This window comes from Hermetia illucens, chromosome 6 (assembly GCF_905115235.1).
Source record: "Hermetia illucens chromosome 6, iHerIll2.2.curated.20191125, whole genome shotgun sequence".
Classification (NCBI taxonomy): Eukaryota; Metazoa; Arthropoda; class Insecta; order Diptera; family Stratiomyidae; genus Hermetia; species Hermetia illucens.
Window position 1 is genome coordinate 34,610,462 of NC_051854.1, and position 8,178 is coordinate 34,618,639.

The window sequence follows — 8,178 nt, forward strand, 5'->3', positions numbered from 1 at the left end:
ACCGCATGGAAATAAGTCGGTCTCTTCTGTATCCAACCGTGGCGCGGAACACTTCGACTCGCGTTTTCCTCGTAAAGTCAAAATATTATAATCAAAAAAATAAGAGTTAAATAGTTAAAGTAAATCAAGTCAAATCATTACAAGTCCAACCTTTTCTTTGCTTTCGATCCGATCTCGACTTTTCTATTTACTGCCCTCGACACCCAAAAGTTATTACGAAAATTCCCCGGGCATCTCACAAGAGCGAGCTTGTCGTGCGAACGGACAATGTTCGATTCTAACAGTGAAGATTAATTAAAACTACGTTCTAACCTTTGTGTGTGTCTCCTAATCATTGTGTCTATGGTGGCGTTGGTGTACCCGTTCTTCTTTGCCGTGTCCATGATGTAGAGTTTTTCGCTCCGGTAGTCTTCCTCTGTGAGAGGAATTGTTAGGAGGCGGTGGATCATAGTGCCATAAGCAGCCATTTTGTGCTGGTAGCTGTGAAGTGGCCGGGATTGTACGCTGAGTGCTGGTCGGTTTCCTGAAAATAGAAAAAGAAAATTGTCCGTTTTGACGTTTGATTTGTAAATCTAGGAAAGTCAAGATGTGCTTGCATGATACGGCAATCTCCTTTCTCAATTTTTCGACCCTCTTGTTGAGTCGAAACACCCAGAACGGTAAATTCCTCCTGTGCATACCTCTGTTATTCGCCCCAAGATGTCGATTATTGAGACGAATAAAAGTTTCAGCTGCAACATAGACCAGGCGGGGAACCTGTGCCGCAGTAATCTCGCTAGCCTAACAATCAGCCAAAATTCTATCGACGGCGGCAATGATGTTGGTAGTTGCCGAAGCAAATTTAAGTTTTGGGATCTTTGGTCTAGCATCTGGGAGAATCTCAGCATATTCGGCGAATGCGATCTGGAATACTGTCAAAGCCTCATTATGAATTGGGTCGATATTCCCAATTACTAAACTTCTCCTGCTACTGAGTTCATGGAGTGCCTCATAGGTGGTGTATTGGAGTTGCTCCTTTGTTCAGTCCGGTTGGTGAAAGACTTCACATCGAGCTCAAGTGAAATCACGTGGAAAATTTGCTGCCTAGTTGATAGGGGAACTCGATTATTTTTCACCCCGTATTGATTGACAACGTTCCGAAATTCGGGTTATGAACGCGTCATGGAATCGATGTCTGTTCCCTGGTGGATCCCGTTCCACATCCGTGACACGGTAACAGGTACGAACGATAAATTCGTTGAGTTGGTTCGTCCTAACAATACGGCGCCTTGGTCTTCCATCCCTGGTAATTGACGGCATAACTGCGAAAACATCCAAAAGTGAAGAACCATTCTGGTGTTGGGTATTGTCTTCGTGTCCACGTGTAACGTCACTGCAATTCATCCGATAGGCACGTCGATTCTTTCACCCCGAATTGCGGATTTTTTAAAGAGGTTTACTTTCGCACAAGGAAGAAAAGGTTTTAGGAGGACAAACACAAATGAAAACTTTCTGCTTGCCCTCGCCTACTTATTTAAAATATTACCTTCCGATATTCGTAGCTGACATTATTTCTCTTTCTATAGAAACGCTTTAAGAAAAACCGTCCAAATTCCATATTTCCAAACAATGCAATATTTTATATTTTTTCTAGGAGGATAGTGGAAGTGAAATTGGATATTTGTTGGTTATAATCATAGCTTGGTAGACCCCGCGAAGCCAACAAACAAAAATACTGCCTTCTATATAATGAAAGTAGTTTGAAATAGTAATGAATATTGTCATCAAATCCGACGAGATTTCCAAAGTCATAATTTTAGTTATTTGTTGTAAATTGATTCTGTTTCGGCAGCAAAAGTAGTTGGCTTCGTATAACACTTTCTTTTGTATTTATTTATTTTTTTTAATTGACATTCTTAGATTCTTAGACAAGTCCGGAAACCGGAAGCTCGGCGCTTCAGGTATGAAAGGTTTTGTTTGCTTCTTCTGTGAGTATATTTGGGTGCAGAACTATACCATTTGTACGTAGGCCGTTATGTATATGCATTTAGCATGTCAGACTACTTACTTTAGTGTGATATTGATATTTAGTCGCAGTAAATTTACACGGTAAAGTCAACTTTGAGCTACAGTAACTTTGTTAGTAATAGTATGATTTTGATCAAACTTGGGGATAATATGCTTCATATTATATTCTATACTATAACTCTATGGTAAACTTAAGGGGGTGTAGTAATATGCTATTATTAACTTAATTTGAGCAGATATCGATATGGAGAGTGTTTTGAGGCCTGGACACCATATAGTGGCAGCTCCATGATTTTTTCTAGTTTTTTTGTTTGGGTAGTTTTTGAGAATGGGTCCGTTAAAAAAATCAACAATTTCCACCCCTCCCACTCCCCGCCTTTCTTTCATTTGATACCCAACATGACTATATTCGGTGAAAACAAATGTTTACCCCCCTTCCACTCCTAATCTCAACGTAGACGGATATCACTCGTTGCATGTCTGGGCGTTTACAGTTTTCACCTGCTCACCAAATTTGGTGTCAATCGGTATAGCCGTTTCTGGGAAAAATGCGTGTGACAGGCAGACAGATAGACATTGATCCGATTTTAATAAAGTCTTGTTTTGGAAACAAAACCTTAAAAATAATCAATTTCTGATTTACTCAACGCATGGCCATGTCATTCGCAATCCATGACACACGTCTGGTCACATGCAGGTCTGCGTTTCCAACTCAGGTCGGGTTTAATTTGGTATGCCAGGTATATATGTATAGTTAAGAAAAACCCACGAACCCTCTTCCCGTCCAACCGGACCGAGGGCGACCAACCTAAGGATGGGTTGAAGGCAGCAGCTGAAGGTAACAGCCAAAGGCACGCATCACAGCGATGATGCCTTTCCACGCAAAGTGTGTGTAACCAGGCCAAAATGTATTGCTACATCCTGATTGTCGCAAACACTTCAAGCAATGACGCGGTGAATCTATATTACAGGGACATAGATCTTAAATGGAAGACAGTACAAATCAAGACTGAAACCCACTAGGTCAGATTGTTACGGGACAGGACTCTTTGGACTATAGCACTGCACAGATATATAGATCTTAAATCGAAGACAGTGCGAACCAAGACTGAAGTCCACTAGGTCAGACTTTCAACGGACTGTAGTACAGGTTGCAAGGATAACCGCTCTTTGCATCTCCATGTATAGCGAGGCTCTTAGATCGAGTGTGGTCAGCGCTTTATGTATATTTTTTCGCGACTAATCCTGTCATTGAAATTACCACTACTTCGATCTTTTGTAGTCTCTAACTCTGCTTCATATCGTCCGCGAAGGGATCGTAGTTCCGGATTTTTTCTTGATGTTTTTCAACGGTCTTCCCGTCCAACGGTATGGCTACTTCGATTATGAAGTAAATACGTTCTTCCTTGAGAAGCAGAACTAGATGTGATTAACACTGTGGTTTGTGGCAATAGTGTGATCCCACAGTAGTTTGACCCGATCATTTTCCAATATTCTCTGCGGAGTATACTTATAATAAGGCTGGTAGGTTGCTATTAACATAGTATGCTGGTCCCAAGCCCAGGTAAAGGAAGAGGGTTTGAGGCAACATACTTTGTACGCATCAATATATCAGCTAATCGCACTATTCACTTCTTCCCCGCGTACGCACCACAGACAGGTCGACCTGATGCCGAGGAAGATGTCTTCTGGCAACTTCTTCATGAAAAGACTTGTCGCGTGCCTGCTGACGACTATATTATCATTGCCAGCGACTTTAATGGTCATGTGGGTGAAAAGGCAGACGGTAACAGGTGTCGTGGGGGAAAGTGGATCGGAGCGCACAATGAGGGTGGCAAGCGTATAATCGATTTTGCGGACACTCATGACCTTGTACTTATAAACACATGGTTCATCAAACGATTGTCTCATCTTCCTACATTGTATAGTGGGAGGAGTAAAACACAAATCGACTATATTCTCATAAGACGCTAACATTTTACCACTGTCACTGATTGCAAAGTCGTCCCCTAGAAGACCATCGCACCTCAACATCGGCCGTTGATTGTCGTCCTACGAATTAAGCCTCCGATAAAACAGCGTGCGGAACGCACAGGCCAGCGGCGCATTAAATGGTGGCGATTTGGTGAGAAGAAAGAAGAAACGATCTCACTCATACGATTGCCGACCATTACGAATGTCGAAGAATCATGAAACCAAATGAAAGACACGATCCACAAAGCGGCCTGTGCAACCCTCGGGGTCACCAAGCCGGCTAAGCGGCTTTCGAATGATGATGTTGAACTGAAGGTCCGTGAAAAGAAACGCCTCTACCACAAATTTCTCGTCGATAGAACGCTTACTAATAGGCAAATTTATAAAAATGTCAACCGGCAATCAAAAAAGCGGTCGTTGTCACCCAAGCGAACCATTACAAAAATCTTTACGATAAACTGGACACTCGGGATGGCGAGGAAGATCTGTATTGACTTGCTTAACGCCGTAATGAACGTACACAGTATATCGAACACTTCTGTCGCGTTAATGACGAGTACTTTGCTTACCAACCGTCGAGTCGCGGTGGATAGATGGCGAGAATACTTCGAACAGATTTCAACTGAAGAATTTGTTCATCCTCCACTTCCACAATCATTTCCGACATTTGGAGCAGTTCTACCTAACAGCGCAACTGAAGATGAGGAGGCAAAAAACGAATAAAATTGGGAAAAGTCACAGGACCTGACGACATCGCATCTGAGCTCTGGAAAGCGAAGAGGTGGGACCCAACACTGTGGCTCAGTGAATTCTTTAATCGGGTTATTCAGGAAAGAAGAACACCATATGACTGGCAAGAAAGTACCACTGTTCCAATATGGAAAAAGAAAGGTGGTCCAGCAGAATGTTCAAATTACCGTCCGATCCGGTTACTTTCCCATACTTGCATGAAGTGGCGTTCCACAACTGATGTTCTTTGTGATCGACGTATCAACGAACATCTTAAATCTAGAATTTACCGCAATGTCGTCCGTCCAGTCGCTTTCTATGGTTCTGAGCGTTGGCCAACTATAAAAGACAATGAACGACTTCCTGCGGTAATAGAGACGAAGATGTTACGTTGGACTAGTGGGGTCACATGTTTTGATCACATCTGAAATGAGGATATCCGCGATCGTTATGGGGTTGCACCGATCGTGGAAAAGTTGCGAGAGAGGCGTCTTCGATGGTATGGTCATGTAATTGTAACGAGATTTCACTTACCAAGATTGGTCTGAACATCGAAGTTGATGGTAAACGACCAAAAGGCAGGCCGAAACATCGGTGGCTTGATACGCTGGATGGGAATTTAAAAGCCTCGAGATTGCACCCAGGTCAGGCATTCGATAAAGCCAAATGCCGAAACCGATCACGACGAGCCGACCCCGCTTGTGAACGGGAACAAGGTGGAAAGAAAAAGAAGAGAAAGAAGAATAATTGACGTCCAAATGAGCTTTAGGGAGCATCTAAAATATGCATACCAAAAGGCAGCCAGTACCACCACGTCAATTGGGAAAATGTTGCCGAATATTGATGGGCGGAAACACTGTCGCTGGTTACTTCTAGCCGGAGTGGTCGTTACATCTTACTTTAGTCGTCACCTGTGTGAGCAGCGGCTCTTGTAAATTCTCAGGGGCGAAAGCAGGTGATCTCGGTTTACCGGCTGATGGCTTTGAGGGTTTGTAATGCTTTTAGAACTACATCAGATGAGGCTGGATTGGTGGTGGCGGGCATGATCCCTGTTGACATTCTGGCTAAAGAAATGAGTGTTCTGTACCATGCAAGACGTATGGAGAGGCACACAGATCGTAGAAATGCGGCAACATCAGATTCACATTATCTCTGGCAACGCAGATGAAACGAGTCTGCAAAAGGTCGCACAGGCTCATTCCCAACATTAGGGTGTGGCTTGAGCAGAAACAACAGCATAAATCAAGTGCTGGGCAGGCGCGTGAGCCCGGAGAACTTAGTTGCGGAGATGCTGAGGTCCGAGGAGAACTGATGTACGGTTTGCTCCGCATTCGTGAAAATACAGGAGGAGTTGCTAAAGGAGCAAAGAAAGAGGAAAGCCGCAAATAGGAAAAGGACGAGCGCCTAAGGGCAAACCTACCCCGCGAAGTAATACCTAAATGGTGCTCTTGTGTGGCTGGGGCTGGAGAGACCGGGGTTGGTTTTTAGTGGGTGCGAACCCCACACACGCTCCGGCGGAGCTGGGGCGGACGTGTTTTTCTAAGATTTTCCATCTCTGTGTACAAACAAAAACAAAAAAAAATATATATATATACCTGGCGTGCCAGGTTAATCCCGACCTGAATGGCAAACGCGAGCTGCAAGCGTCGCGTTTCATGGGTTGCGGATAATGACATGACCCACCGGGTCAGCCAGGAATATCGCAAGTTAATCTTGTAAATAAGTAGTCACGGACAAGCAGAATATTTCTATTTGTGTTCGTCCTCCCTAACCTATTCTTCATTTTCTGGGAGAGTAAACCTCCTTGACAAATCCGTAATCCTGTGTGAAGGATTCGACATTGCAGCATTGGGGCTCTGTTGCAGGGTTGACTGGCTCCCCAACACTCGTGGGAACAGAATTGGGGAAAATATTTCAAATTCTTTTGATGGGACCCCAGGGACACGAAGACAGTACCCAACACGGTTAAGGGTCGCTCAACAACACCAGAGCGCCCTTGGATGTTTTGGCGGTTATGCCGTCAACCACCAGGGACGGGAGACTTAGGTGTTGTATGGTTTGGACGAACCAACTTAACGAATTTATCGTCCACGCCTATTATCGTGTCACAGATTTGGAACGGAATCCATCAGGGTACAGACACCAACTCCACGACGCGTTCATAACCCGCTTCCCGGAACTTAGTCACGTTCCGGAGCAAAGCGTTGTCAATCAATACCGGGTGATAGTGAAAAATAATCGAGTTGCCCTACCAACAAATATTCCAAGAGGTTTCACTTGAGCTCGGTCTGGAGTCACCAACTTACCGGAGTGAACAAAGGAGCAATACGAATACTCCACTTATAAGGCACTCCATGAACCCAGTAATAATGAGGCTTTGACCGCATTCCAGGTCGCATTCACAGAGTATGCTGAGATTCTCCCAGACGCTAGGTTAAAGATTCCAAAACTGAAGTTTACTTCGGCAAATACTAGCATTATTGCTGCCGTTGACAGAATTTCGGCGGATCGTTTGGGTAGCGAGATTACTGCTACAGAGGTTCACAGCCTGATCTACGTTGCAACTGCCACGGTTATTTGTCTCCACAATCAACATCTTACAGCGAATAACAGAGGTATGCACAGGAGGACTTTACCGTTGTGGGTATTTCGATTCAACAAATAGGTCGACAAGTTGAGAAAGGAGATTGCTCGTGTCACGCAAGCACTGCTTGAAAATCCATCACCAAGGGCGTACAGATGCGTTGCGAAGACCATTGGAAACTACCAACTACTAAGAAATCCTAGAGATACTGAAGCAGAAACTTACGGTATGCTCCAATCGCATCCGTAGGTATTAAAAAAGCTTTCAACGACAGACAACACCTTGTTCTTCCAAAACCAACGGAGATTCTATAAAAATCTCACCAACTCAGGTAGGGAAAGTAAGCTTCATCTGGATCAGGCAGGAAACTTCTGGAGAAGTGTGTGGAGGGCATCCAGCCGTTGCAATTTAGAAGCAGCGTGGCTCCCACACCTCATGCGTTCATGCGAAGCCCTCCCCGAAATGACCATGTCTGACCATCCTCATCCCTAAGGAACAGGGTGCCTCTTGCCCTTCAAAATGGCGACCATCTACAAGGTCTTCACTTCAGTTCTGTGCGGGAACATCTCAAAATATCTTGATGTTCATAAATTGATTGCTGAGGAGCAAAAAGGATGCCCAAAAGGCTCCCGACTTAGAAGCAGCCCTTGACGAGGCAGATAACTGGAAGACGCCAGGAGTGGACAAGATTCACAACTTCTGGCTGAAGCGGCTCAAGAACACTCACAGGATGTTGGCAAATCATTTTAATCAGATGATTGCCGATCCTGATTTAGTTCCAGAATTTTTCACCAAGGGATAACTTTCCTCATCCCCAAGGAACAGGGTGCCTCTTGTCCTTCAAAATGTCAACCAATTACTTGTCTTCCTACCATACACAAGGT